We start from the raw sequence: 14,658 nt of genomic DNA on the forward strand, positions 1-14,658 counted from the left end.
AGGGGTTTTTCATTCTTTCGTTTTTGTTTTCCTAAGTACTTTAAAGGCTTTTTCAGAAAACAATGTGATACTGAATTAATAGCACTGTCCCAACATCCATTTCCTGATTTTTGACAAGGTGCTATTGTTATACAAAATAAGAGCATCGGTGGAAGGCTGGGTGTGATACGATAAAAACTAAACATTAGGGCTTCCCTGGTAGCGCAGTGGTGGAGAGTCCGCCTGCCGATGCGGGGGACACGGGTTCGTGCCCCGGTCCGGGAAGATCCCACATGCCGCGGAGCGGCTGGGCCCGTGAGCCGTGGCCGCTGAGCCTGCGCGTCCGGAGCCTGTGCTCCGCAACGGGAGAGGCCACAACAGTGAGAGGCCCGCGTACCGCAAAACAAACAAAAAAACCCTAAACATTTGGTCTTTGACCCCAGTTCCTGACACACAGCTCCTAAAACCCTTGGAATCTCCAAAGTGAGAGTGTCTTGTGTATGCTGAGGTGGATGGTCACCGGGAGCCCCTAGATAGCTTCAGGATTGGGGCTGGTCACCAGAAAGGCCAAGGCGTGATTAGAGGATTGGAACTTTCAGCCTCATACCACCCTGGACCACTGGGGAGGAGAGAGGGACTGGAGGCTGAATTAATCACCAAGGGCCAATGATGTAATCAATCATGCCTGTGTAATGAAACTTCCATAAAAACCATAAACGGCAGGGTTCAGAGCGCTTCCGGGTTGGGGAAGACATCAAGGTTCTAGGAGGGTGGTGATCCCGGAGAGGGTGTGGAAGTTCTACACACACACACACACACACACACACACACACACACACACACCCATACCTAGCCTTGTGCATCTATTTGGCTGTTCCTGAGTTGCATCCTTTATAATAAGCCAGAGGGACTTCCCTGGCTGTCCAGGTTAAGCCTCTGACCTTCCACTGCAGGGGGCGCGAGTTCAATCCCTGGTCAGGGAACTAAGATCCTGCATGCCATGCGGCGTCACCAAAAAGAAAAAATAAAGCACAAAATGCAAGTTAAGTGGCTCCCTGAGTTTTGTAAGCTGTTCTGGCAAATGATTGAACCTGAAAGGGAGGGGGGTTGTAGAAACCCCCAACTCTGTAGCCAAGTCCAACAGAAGTTCTGGTATCTTGGGGACCCAATGATCGCTACTTGCCTCTGAAGTGAGGGCCGACTTGTGGGACTGAGCCCTTAACCTGTGGAGTCTGACACTGACTCTGGGCAGCTCGTGTCAAACTGAACTGCAGGACACACTGGTTGGTGTTAGAGAATCAGAGACACTATGAGAAAAGCAAACCACACATTTGGTATTAGTGCTGTGAGTAAAATCACCACGGTAAGTGAAGGGTGTATACAGGAACTCTCGCTCCTATTTCTGCAAATTCTTTTGAGTCAAACTATTTCAAAATGGAAAGTTATAATTAAAAAACAATGTGAAAAAAAAACAATGTGAAGGGCACCTGGATTTAATTCTGCATTTACAGTAAACTCTTTTCAAATTTGCAGCCTCTTGCAAAGGACTGGATTATTTCACACACCTGTACCTCTAGTTTATCGACCTTTGTGGACTTATGAAGCAATTCCCCTAAGCACCTTTCCTTTCTAAAACAAAATTTAAATTTAGCTTTCACTGCCCATTAAATGTAATGTGAAATTTTACAGCACTCTGACAGATGCAAATACATCGCAGAGGGGTTGAATTTAAGGTGAGCTGGTCATTCGGAGAAGTCACCAGAGACTTAGAAGCGGAAGTGCGGGACCCAGAAGCCTGCCCCCTTTGGGTGTGTGGAGGTGTTGTCTGTAGACCAGCTCAACCTAAACCTGGACAATGCAAGTGAACACGTATCGAGTGCTTACTGTGTGCCGGGCTTAGAGCTTTGTTGGATTAACTCAACCCTCACATTAACCCTAGGAAGAAGGTATTAGTAATTTTACACGATCACACAGCCAACAAGTGGCAGGACTGAAAGTTAAACCCTGGCCATCCAGCACGAGGCCTTCACCGTCCTGCTTCAGAAGCAGGACACGGCACGGGCCTGCCTCACGGGAGGCGGTCACAACGTGCGGCCCCTTCAGAATCCATCAGCCTTCACCGTGAGCAAAGCTGACTCAGGGGCTTTCTGTGTCCCTGTGTTTGCCCCGGGGTCCCCGGACAGGAAGTTGCATGCGAGAGGTTTGCCTGCATAGTATTCTCAGATCCAGCCTTGTGAGGTGCTGAGGAGGCAGGGCTAGGTGGAGAGATAAGCTGACCTACTGACAGACGGAAGGTGAGGCCTCGGTCCACTCTGAGACCCCACAGGGAGCTCTGAGATTGGGCTGGCCCAAAGTGAGACGAAAAGGTTATTGTGGGTTGACTTGTGTTCCCACAAAGAAGTTGAAGTTCCAGATTCCCAGGACCTGTGAATGTGACCTTATTTGGAAATAGGGTCTTTGCGGTCATCAAGCTAAGATGAGGTCATTAGGGTGGGCCCTCATCCAATAGGACTGTGTCCTTATAAAAGGGGAAATTTAGACACAGAGACAGGCACCCAAAGAGGGAAGATGAAGTGAAAACACAGGGAGATCGCCATCTACAGGGCAGGGAACTCCTGAGGCTACCAGATGCTGGGAGAGGTGCCTAGAACTGCTTCTCCCTCCCAGCCCTCAGAAGGAACCAACCCTGCCAACACACTGACTTCAGACCTCTAGACTCCAGAACTAGGAGCATATAAATGTCTGTTGCTTAAGCCACCCAGTTGGTGGTACTTCATTACGGCAGCCCCAGGAAATTAATACGAGGGTCGGCTTTGGCATCCCTGTACCGACCTGTGGATGCTGACCACCTGGGAGGGGCATGAGCTTGGGCGAGGCAGTTCCCTTCGGAGGGGTAATTCCTAGGGGGTGAGGGAGCAGGAGGCCTCGGCAGCTGGCATCTCTGGCAGGTGGGATGGTGTGCCAGCCCTGAAAGAGTGGTTCTGGGGAAAGCAGCGTAGCACCCACTACACAGGCACAAAGTGAGTGGAAAGTATGTGTGGTTGTGTTCTTGTCAAAGGTGAACCTCTAAGCACCCAGACTCATTTCTTTGGGCCCACATTGGCCCCTCTTCCCCACTGACACACTGGCACATCTGGGGCTATGAAGACGGCTAAGATCTAACCCCACCCTCAGGACTCTCAAAGGCTGGTGGGTCCATGGTAAGAAAACTTGCCACCCAGAACACGCTCGTGAGAGCTGGGACAGGCATGAAAACAGAGGACGTGGCATCAGAGCGGATGCCCCAACCCACCTGGGGCGGAAGCCAAGCTTCGAGGTAGCAGTCACATTCAGGGGAGACCTGAAGGATGGCCGTGAATGGAGCCCAGGGGCAGGAAAGAACAGAGCACATTTGAGAAAATGCCAGAAGCTCAGTCTGTCTGGTGCATGTGCCAGGATCGTACAGGATCTCAGGAGCCACGTGGGGACAGGTGGACCTGATTCTGATTCAGTGGCAAAGGTGAAGCCACTGAAGGGTTTCAAGCAGAAGAACAGGACGAGTTCTGTTTCGGCAGTGATAGAACTCATGGAGATCCATCTGATGCTGTCCCTCCGGATAAGGCTCCACCCGCTCTGACAGTGACACTTCCCCCCTCAGCTCCCTCCACCAGGATGCCTCTCCCTCCCATTCTCCACCCCCGACCCCCTCCTGCCACTGGAAATTCAGCTGACACTTCATGGCTGAATGGTGAATGAATGGATGGATGAATGAATTAATGAAAGATTGAAGACCCACCTTTCTTCAATCCCCCCCAACAAGGACTCCCAGAACACTGTTTTCCCCTCCCTTGTGGCCCGGAGAGCAACGGGAAGGCAGCTTTATAGTTTGCTTTTTTACAGTGCGAAAATATGCTTTAATGAGAGTATTAACAAAACAATGTGGAACACAGAAGGGAGGGAGCAACTAGGTGCCCCGGAGCGTTTTTTAGGAGAGGTGGCTGGAGCTGGGTGGTGATGGGAGAGGCGGCATCACCAGGAGAAGAGAGAGTGGACTGTCTTTGGGGAAGGCAAGGAAGATTTGGGTGGGGTTTCAGACTGCTCAGAAGAACTGGGATGCCAGTAGGCGTATCTTACAGCTACCAACTGAGCAGCTACTATGTGCCAGGCACTGTGCTAGGTGCTGGGGCTGCAGCCGTGAACAAGGCAAAGTCTCTGCCCTTGGGGAGGTGACATGGCCGGGAGGGAGGCACAAATAAGTAAATGATAGGGTAGGTGAGTCGGTGATCACTGCTGTGGAGAAAAGAAAGCAGAAAAGGGAGATGAGAAGCGTTGGGCGTGCTGGGAGTTCGGGAGGGGGGCGCCCTCCAAGGAGGAGATGCTGAAGCAGGAAACCAGTGGAGGTGAGAGGAGGAGCTGCATGCAGATCTGGGGGAGGAGCGTCCAGACGGAGGGAGCAGCCCAGGCAGAGGATAGGGGTCCACCCGGAGTTGGAGCATGGCAGGGCATGGTGAAGGAACAAACAGCTAGGAGAGGGGGCAGCCGGGGGATAATGAGTGGGGCGGCGGGGCAGGGAGAGTGGGAGATGAGGGCAGAAAGCTAACAGTGAGCGGTGGGGTGAATATGTGGGTGAGGGGAGGACTTTGGCTTTTACTCTTCTTGAGACAGAGTAGAGCAAAGACACGATTTCTGTTTTAATGGAATCCCTGTGGCTACATGTGGGGGAAAGACGGCAGGGAGACCAGGGAGACTGCGATGACCCAGACCACAGGGGACAGGGCTCAGACCAGGGTATTCCTCGTTTCTTGAAACTGGAATGACCCAGGGGTCCATCAACAGGGGAGTGGATAAAACAAATGATGGGAAATCTGTACAACGGACTACTATGCAGCCATGAACAGGAATAAGCTGTTGATAACCCAATAACATGGATGAATCTCCAAACAGTTATGCTGAGTTTCAAAAGCCAGGTGGAAACAGAGTGCCCGGTATGTGGTTCCATTTACCTAAAAGATGAGAAAATGTAAACTAACCTATAGTGACAGAAAGCTGACCAGTGGATGCCTGGGGAAGAGGGCGGTGCACAGGGAAAGCAATGGGAGATTCGGGAGATATTCTGGAGGTACAGTTAATAGGATTTGATGACCGATTGGATGGGGGTGTGTGATACGGGAGCTGGGGATGACTGCAAGGTGTGGGAGGGCTGAGGGTAACCACGGAGGTGCTGGGGGCAGGGCAGAGTGGAGGTGACAACGTCGAGTTCCCACATGGGGCTTGAGGGGCCAGTGGGTCTGTACATGGCAACTTGCAGGAGACAGCTGAACGGATTGTTCTGGGTCTCAGCAAGGAGGTGGGCAAGAGAAGGATTTTCGGGAAACATGGAGCAGGGGGCAATGGTGTGTGCTAGTAAACTAGTTCTCTGAAAAGAAGAGTAAAAGCCCTGATTTGTCCTGCTTGTCAATTTCCATGGTGTGTATATTCCCACCATGGCCAATTTCAAGCTACTAATGGCTGAACAAGGAGCTGGCATTCCTGAATATTTAACAGCTCAACGAAGCTGGTGGGAGCAGGCTCCAGCAGCCAGTGGAAGGGGTGGAGACAATAACAACCCTGATAATTAACATCTGGCAAACATTAACTCTTGTCCCAACTGCATCGCATCCTGTCTCGTTCAATCCTTACAATGCACTCTGTGGAGACACAGAGAGGGGCTTTACTCAAAGCCCCAGCCACCAACCAGCAAGTGGAAAGACTGGGATTCGAACCCAGCAGACAGATGCGATGTTGCATACGTGTTTTGTTTTGTTGAGTATAGTTGATTTACAATGTTGTGTTAGTTTCTGCTGTACAGCAAAGTGAACCAGTTGTACGTATTCACATATCCACACTTTTTTAGATTCTTTTCCCATATATATCATTACAGAGTAGACGTCCCTGTGCTATACAGTAGGTCCTTATTAGTTACCTATTTTATATATAGTAGTGTGTATATGTCAATGCCAATCTCCCAGCTTATCCCTCCCCCCTTCCCCCTTGGTAACCATAAGTTTGTTTTTTACATCCGTGACTCTATTTCTGTTTTGTAAATAAGTTCATTTGTACCTTTTTTTAGATTCCACATATAAACGATATCATGATATTTGTCTTTCTCTGACTTACTTCACTCAGTATGACAATCTCTAGGTCCATCCATGTTGCTGCAAATGGCATTATTTCGTTCTTTTTTATGGCTGAGTACTATTCCATTGTATGTATGTACCACATCTTCTTTATCCATTCCTTTGTTGATGGACATATAGGTTGCTTCCATGTCCTGGCTATTGTAAATAGTGCTGCAATGAACATTGGGGTGCATGTATCTTTTCGAATTAGAGTTTTTGTCTTTTACAGTCCAGGAGTGGGATTGCTGGATCATAGGTAGCTCTATTTTTAATTTTTTAAGGAACCTTCATACTGTTCTCCATAATGGTTGTACTAATTTACATTCCCACCAACAGTGCAAGAGGGTTCCCTTTTCTCCACACCCTCTCCAGCATTTGTTGTTTGTAGATTTTCTGATGAAGCCCATTCTAACTGGTGTGAGGTGATACCTCATTGTAGTTTTGATTTGCATTTCTCTAATAATTAGTGATGTTGAGCAGCTTTTCACGTGCCTCTTGGCACATCTGTATGTCTTCTTTGGAGAAATGTCTATTTAGGTCTTCTGCCCATTTTTTGATTGGGTTGTTTTCTCGATATTGAGCTGCATGAGCTGTTTGTATATTTTGGAGATTAATCCCTTGTCAGTCAATTCGTTTGCAAATATTTTCTCCCATTCTGTGAGTTGTCTTTTCATTTTGTTTATGGTTTCCTTTGCTGTGCAAAGGCTTTTAAGCTTAATTAGGTCCGATTTATTTTTGTTTTTAATTTTCATTACTCTAGGAGGTGGATCCAAAAAGATCTTGCTGTGATTTATGTCAGAGCGTGTTCTGCCTGTGTCTTCTTCTAAGAGTCTTATAGAGTCCGATCTTACATTTAGGTCTCTAATCCATTTTGAGTTTATTTTTGTGTATGGTGTTAGGCTGCATAAGTGTTGATGCTTTAATTGCTGTGCCCCAGAAGGTTCCCAAACTGAGCCACTCAGCACCCAGCAGGCACTGGCCTTGGACTGTTCTTCCTAACAACCATCCAAGGTAGATTCTATTATTATTCCCATTTTAGATAGGGAAGCTGTGGGTAGAATGAACAATAGCTTGCCCGATGGCTCACAGCTGGCTAGTGGTGAAAGCAGGACTGGTACCCAGGAAGGCTGGCTCCGAAGCTGTGCCCTCAACCTCTGGGCTATGCCACCCGCAGGCTTCATCCTCCACCCTTAATTCAATTCAGATCATTGAATCTTATTGAGAAGCTGAGCTCAGGAGTTTCAGGAGTAAGCAATTTTAACATGCTTTTATTCCAGTCCGTATTATGTCACCAACATTTCCTCCCATTGTTCAATCTGTCTAGCAACCCCAGATTTTAGTGGCTGCGTGATTGTTCCATTTGGCACAATCAGGACAAAGGACATCAGTAAAAAGGAATGGGGGTTGGGGGTGGGAAGATAGATACTGGAGGTGGAAGTGGGCATGGCTTGGGAGGCTGCGATGTGGGGAAACTCAGACCCTCTCAGTGGTCTGAGCCTTCAAGTCAGCACCCCTCCAGCACACCACTGGCCCTGCTGAAATGAGGGGCTGCATCTGTGCCCACTTGAGATTCACAACCGGGGGAGCTTGAGAGAATTTGTCTCCCTGTGGGCAGCCAAAAATGCAAGAGAGCTTACAGCTATGAGCAGCTATGTTCTTGCCTCCATGGAGAAAGCCAGGCTGTAAGAAGAGAGAAGAATGAATCCACGGTACAGAGAGAGGCAGACATGAAAGAGAGAGAAAAAAAATCCCCTCAGGGGTTTGAGCCTGTTTCTGGGTGTCCTACCTTGGAGTTCCCTTACAACAAATTTCCCTTTTTCCTTAAACTACTTCCAGTTGGGTTCCTGCCATGTGGACCCAAAAGAATTTCAAGAGATACACCTGCCTTGACAGGATGTACCCTGAATTTCTCCTCCATGAGAGAGTATTTTGTCAAGACTAGGTTCGGCTGCAAGTAACAGAAAAACCTAAAATCATATGACATAAACAAGTTGGAAGCTTAATTAACTTTTACATACACAGAGTCTGGAGGTAGGGCATGCAGGGCTAATGTGGCAGCTTCATAATCAAGAGGACCCAGCCTCCTTTCTTATTATTGCTCTGTCATCTTGAGTATATAACTTGTGATCCAAGATGGCTGCTGGAGCTCCAGCCATGACATCCACATTCCAGTCAGTAATGCAAAGGAAGAAAGGCTTAGAAACATTCTCTTTAAGGCCAATCCCTAGAAGTCCCACACAACACTTCTATACTTGTATCTACTGGCCAAAATGTAGGGGAACATAGACAATGTAATTTTTGCTGTTCTAATGTATCCATTTAAAAATCAAGGTTTGTATTACTAAAGAAGAAAGGGTCGTGGATATCAGGGGACTCTCTTCCAAAATCTTATCCTTCCACAGAGATGGAAGGCATCCTGCATCTTCAGTCCAAGGCCTTCTAAACTGAGGAATTTCCTGACAGGCCTTCGGAGAACTGATTCCACCAAAAAGAAACTATCAACAGTGGGCCAGTGGATGTAGCTCACTGGGGGCAGGTGGTGGCCCGGGAAGCAGGCACAAGGCCAAGGGGCTGTTGATCTCCTGTTAGAACCCAGCTCTGTCCTTTCTTATCAAAAGAAGAAACCATCCCTGCTCCACCCAGGGCAAGGTCCCTGCCTGACAAGCTGGGAGCTGACACTAATCGATAATCCAGTCTTCCCATGAGGCAACCACAGCGAGTGCTTACCTGTGACTCTACAGAGCTGTAAATGGGGTGAGGCCCTGGTGTCCTGCAACCCCCAGAGATAGAAGACCCAGCCCCCCAACCACTCTCTGGACAAACACCCATCCTACCACTGTCATTCAAAATACACACCTTTACCACCAGGAGGCACCATTCACAAGGAGTACATCCAACGGAATTATGCAAGGCAGTGGCACACTGGTCCACATCCTCATGGGGTGGGAAGAGGGGGTAGAAGAACTAGATTGAGGGGGTATATTCCCCGCACCACCACCCCCCCGGTATCAGCTTCCAGAGAACAGCATGGTAAGGCGGAGCGGATGGAGTGGAAAGTAACAGTTCCTGTTACAGCCCAAATGACAGGGTCATAGCCAAGAAACAGGAAGAATATGGTAGCAAGTGGATGATGGGCTGGAGCTGGGGGGATAGGCAGACCAGTTGGAGGGGTCTCAGAGCCTCCGGGAGAAGAGCAGAGGGTGCCCTGACCCAGACAGCACATCCTGAACTAACTAGTACCTTGGCCATATTTGTTAGGGTTCTGACCAGCTCTCTGGGGAGGAGGAATTGTGGGCTGAGAGCAGAAACCACTAGGCATCCTTTGGATACTTGGAGAAAATGGGAAGGGTGTTTCAGACACAGGGAACAGCAGGGGCAAAGACATGGGTGTAGCCTTCTCACTGGTATCCCCAAGCCACAAGGCAGGTACGTGGCTGGGAGAGTTACCTTTTGGAAGCACAGGCTTCATCCCATCACCCATCCCTGTCTTTCTCACACTCAGCAGTTGAAGACATCAGCATCATATTTAGGTGACCATAAACTTATAGGATTGTGGGTTTATAGATTAAAAGCCCCAAGCTCAGAGCAAGACTTGTCAACCTTGTTCACCCATCAGAAACACTGGAGGAGACTTTCAAATACCGATGAGTGTATAAGAGAGCTGTGATACATCCACACAAGGGAATACGGTGCCCCTTGAACAACGTGGGGGTTAGGGGCATGGACCCCCTGTGCAGTCGAAAATCCACGTATGAGTTTCGGCTCCCCAAAAACGTAACTACTAATAGCCTACCATTGACCAGAAGCCTTACTGATAACATAGACAGTTGATAAACACATATTCTATATGTTATATGTATTATATTAATATACTGCATTCTTACAATAAACTAAGCTAGAGAGAAGAAAATATTAAGAAAATCATAAGGAAGAGAAAATACATTTACAATACTGTACTATATTTATCGATACCACTGTTTACAAGATGAACCATCTGTCAGTACCTATATCGGTACAGTATACAAAACACTGTAGATGTTAGACGTTTTACTGACACGACATCAAAAACGAAAAGACAGTGTAAACAAAGACATTCATATTTACTTACAGGCATAACAAATCACGCACTGATAATGAAGCAGCAGCAATATGACTGCTTTATGGTAGCCTAGCCTAATTGATGCTGTTGCTTCCTGGTAGCCAAGTCAATAAATTTTAATGGCATACAAATATTACAGTCGTATTCATAATACAGTATTGGAAACATTGCCACATTTTTTAAAAAATCACTTACCTGACACACAGTTTCCCAACTATGAGGGGGAGGGAGGGACGGAGGGAGGAGGGCATACTGTAATGTAATTCTTTGAAAGTCATAAAAACAGTACAAAAACACATTAATTTTATAATATATAAAATATATTTGTATATTAAATATATAAATATATTCACCTTATGCCTATGTAATCAAGTCAAAACAAGTCCTGCACAGGATGTTCTACACATATATTCTTGTATATTTATTGAAAAAAATCTGCATATAAGTGGACCCGTGCAGTTCAAGCCCATGTTATTCAAGGGTCAACTGTACTCAACAATAAAAAGGAATGAAATACTAAGACAGGCAACCACACAGTTGAATTTCAAAAACAATATGCTGAGTGAAATGACTGCTCAGAATGCACTCGATTCCACTGATAAGGAATGCTGAGAGAGACATATCTAACCTTTTTTCCTGAAAAAAAAAAAAAAGGCCAATCAGTGGTTGCCTGAGGTAGAGGGATTAACTGCAAAAGGGGCACAAAGGAATCTTTGGGGTCACGAAAATGTTCTGTATCTTGACTGTAGTGGTGGTTACATGGGTTGAATATATCAAAATTTACACTTAAAAAAATTACTTATTTTTGGCTGCATTGGGTCTTCGTTGGTGTGCGTGGGCTTTTCTCTAGTTGGGGTGAGCAGGGGCTACTCTTCGTTGTGGTGCGTGGGCTTCTCGTTGCGGTGGCTTCTCTTGTTGCGGAGCACGGGCTCTAGGCGCACGGGCTTCAGTAGTTGTGACACATGAGCTCAGTAGTTGTGGCTTGCGGGCTCTAGAGCGCAGGCTCGGAAGTTGTGGTGCACGGGCTTAGCTGCTCTGCGGCATGCGGGATCTTCCCGGACCAGGGCTCAAACCCGTGTCTCCTGCATTGGCAGGCGGATTGTTTATTATTTTTTTTAAATAAATTTATTTATTTATTTTTTAAAATATATTTATTTATTTATTTTTGGCTGTGTTGGGTGGGTCTTTGTTGCTGAGCGTGGGCTTTCTCTAGTTGTGGTGAACGGGGGCTACTCTTCATTGTGGTGCGCAGGCTTCTTTTTCATTTTCGCGGCTTCTCTTGTTGCGGAGCACGGGTTCTAGGCGCGCAGGCTTCAGTAGTTTTGGCTTGCGGGCTCTAGAGCTCAGGCTCAGTAGTTGTGGCACACGGGCTTAGATGCTCCGTGGCATGTGGGATCTTCCCGGGCCAGGGCTCAAACCCCTGTCCCCTGCGTTGGCAGGCGGATTCCCAACCACTGAGCCACCAGGGAAGCCATACACTTCTTTAAAAATTGAGGTACACCTGATTTACAATGTTGTGTTAGTTTCAGGTGTACAGCAAAGTGATTCAGATATATATATATACACATATATGTATATAGATATTATTTTTCAGATTCTTTTCCCTTATAGATTATTACAAGATATTGAGTAGAGTTCCCTGTGCTATATAGCAAATCCTTGTTGGTTATCTATTTTATATATAGTAATGTGTATATGTTAATCTCACACTTCTAATTTATCCGGGGCCCCACAAAGTTACACTTTAAATAGGTGCATCTTTTTTTTTTTTTTTTTTTTTTGCGGTACGCGCGCCTCTCACTGCTGTGGCCTCTCCCGTTGCGGAGCACAGGCTCCGGACGCGCAGGCTCAGCGGCCATGGCTCACGGGCCCAGCCGCTCCGCGGCATGTGGGATCCTCCCGGACCGGGGCACGAACCCGTGTCCCCTGCCTCGGCAGGCGGACTCTCCACCACTGCGCCACCAGGGAAGCCCTAAATAGGTGCATCTTAATGGATATAAATTATACCTCAATAAAGTAGATTTTTAAAGGTAAATCGATATTCTGGTCCACCTTTAGAGATTAGGTTGATCTGGGGTGCAGCCTGGGCACTGGAATTCTGATAAGCTCCCCAACTGATTCCAAAGTGTCTGGGAGCAGTGGTCCTCCAGGTGTGCCCTGCAGATGTGCATCGGAAACACAGGGAGTTGGTTAATGCAGATCCCTGGCTTCCACCCCTGGAGGTTCTGATGCTGTACATCTGGGGTGGGGCTGGGACCCTCATTTTAACAATGTTAACAAGCTCCCCAGGTGATTCTCCAATGCTCTAGAATTCTCTAGAACTTGAGAGCAATTGGCTTAGAATGTGCTGTGGGTTGGGCCCCACTCCCAGGGAAAACCAGGGGCTGAGAAGAAAGTTGAGCTGGGCCCTGCTGTGTGTCCTTGAGCTAGACTCCAGACCTCTCTGATCCTGCTTTATGGTGCATACTTCAGAACCCAGAGCTGTCCACTACCAGCAGTCCACATGTGGCTAGTGGTCTGCTTTGAGATGAGCTATAAGGGTAAAATACACACTGGAGTTGCAAGACTTTGTATGAAGAAAAGAATGTAAAGCATCTCATTAGTAATTTATTATATTGAATACATGTTGAAATGACAACATTCTGGATATATTGGGTTAAATAAAATATACTATTAAAATTAATTTTACCTGCTTCTTTTTGCTTTTTTTTTTAACACCTAAATTCATTTAACCATGGAACCATTTCTTTTTATCAAAGAGGAATTTGTTTTCTGTGGAATTCTACTCAAAGGCAAGGGATAAATATGTACTTTTAGTTCTAAAATTTTATGATTCTTTAATTCATAAATTTCTCAAGAAAGGTTTCAGAGAAGTATTTTTTTATGGATGAGGGCTTCCTCATCCTTTTTCATAAACAAGTTACCCTCTTTCTGAAAACGTGCTGCCATGACAAGATTCAACAATGCACCATCTCTAAGACTGTCAGCCTCTGTTGACTGCTGGAGTCTGCACAGATTTTCAAAGTCCCCCACGATCTGTCCCTATCACGCTCATCCACAATTAGCAGGTATTACTCTCACACAAACCATCTATTCAAAAATCTGGGGGCTTCCCTGGTGGCGCAGTGGTTGAGAGTCCGCCTGCCGATGCAGGGGACACGGGTTCGTGCCCCGGTCCGGGAAGATCCCACATGCCGCGGAGCGGCTGGGCCCACGAGCTATGGCCGCTGAGGCTGCGCGTCCGGAGCCTGTGCCCCGCAACGGGAGAGGCCACAACAGTGAGAGGCCCGCATACCGCAAAAAAAGAAAAAAAAAAATCTGGTCTCCTTACTGTCATCTTGACTTTCATGTCTGTACTTCTGTCTTTTATTTTTAATTGACCTGGTATATCTTTCCCCAAAACTTCAAAGTTTGGTGCATGCCCCATCCTCCACAAACTTTCCCTGGCAGTTCTAGTCTATATTGATCTATCTCTTTACAAACTCCATTGTTCACACGTTAGAATCTGTGTGGAGCTTCTGCCCCAGATGCACAAACCCAGACCCACCCCTGTGAGATACTGACTTAGTGGCTCGGGTAGGGAGCCCTGGTACCTGTATGTTCACAAAGCTCCGCTGACGATTCTGATAACACACAGGAGTGAAAAGTACCTCCCTGACGTAGAGCGTGCAGTGCTGTACCAATCAATTAAACACGTGTTTAGTGCTGCCTACGGGCCATAGCTTGGGGATACACAGAACACAGCAGCATCCTTGAGTGTAGCTGCAGAGTTCCCTCAACTAAACGTGATGGGCACTATGAAGGAGGTATGAGTCCAGTGCTTTGGGAGCACAGAGAGTGGTGAACGGTTACCAAAGAGACCGTGGAGGAAGCTGAGGTGGCCCCTGAAGAAGAGTTGGCTATTGCAGTAACACAGGTGGACCTAGAGATGATCATACTAAGTGAAGTAAGGCAGAAAGAGAAATACCATATGATATCACTTATATGTAGAATCTAAAATACCACACAGATGAACTTATCTACAAAACAGAAACAGACTCACAGACACAGAGAACAGACTTGTGGTTGCCAAAGGGGAGGGGGCTGGGGGAGTGAAGTATCAGGAGTTTGGGATTAGCAGATGCAAACTATTATATATAGAATGGATAAAACAACAAGGTCCTACTGTATAGCACAGGGAACTATGTTCAATATCCTGTGATCAACCCTAATGGAAAAGAACATGAAAAAGAATGTCTATATATGTATAACTAAATCACTTTGCTGTATAGCAGAAATGAACACAACATTGTAAATCAGCTATACTTCAATAAAATAATTTTTTTTAAAAAAGAGTTGGATTTTACCAACTCTCAAATAATTGGGTTATTTTAGCTGGAGCCATATATGGAGTATACGCCTCCAGATGCTCTGGCAGACAGTATATGGAGGGAATGGTAGGGA

The sequence above is a fragment of the Monodon monoceros genome, unplaced genomic scaffold, assembly GCF_005190385.1.
Source record: "Monodon monoceros isolate NGI ecotype Baffin Bay Population unplaced genomic scaffold, NGI_Narwhal_1 Super_Scaffold_10, whole genome shotgun sequence".
NCBI classification, from domain to species: domain Eukaryota; kingdom Metazoa; phylum Chordata; class Mammalia; order Artiodactyla; family Monodontidae; genus Monodon; species Monodon monoceros.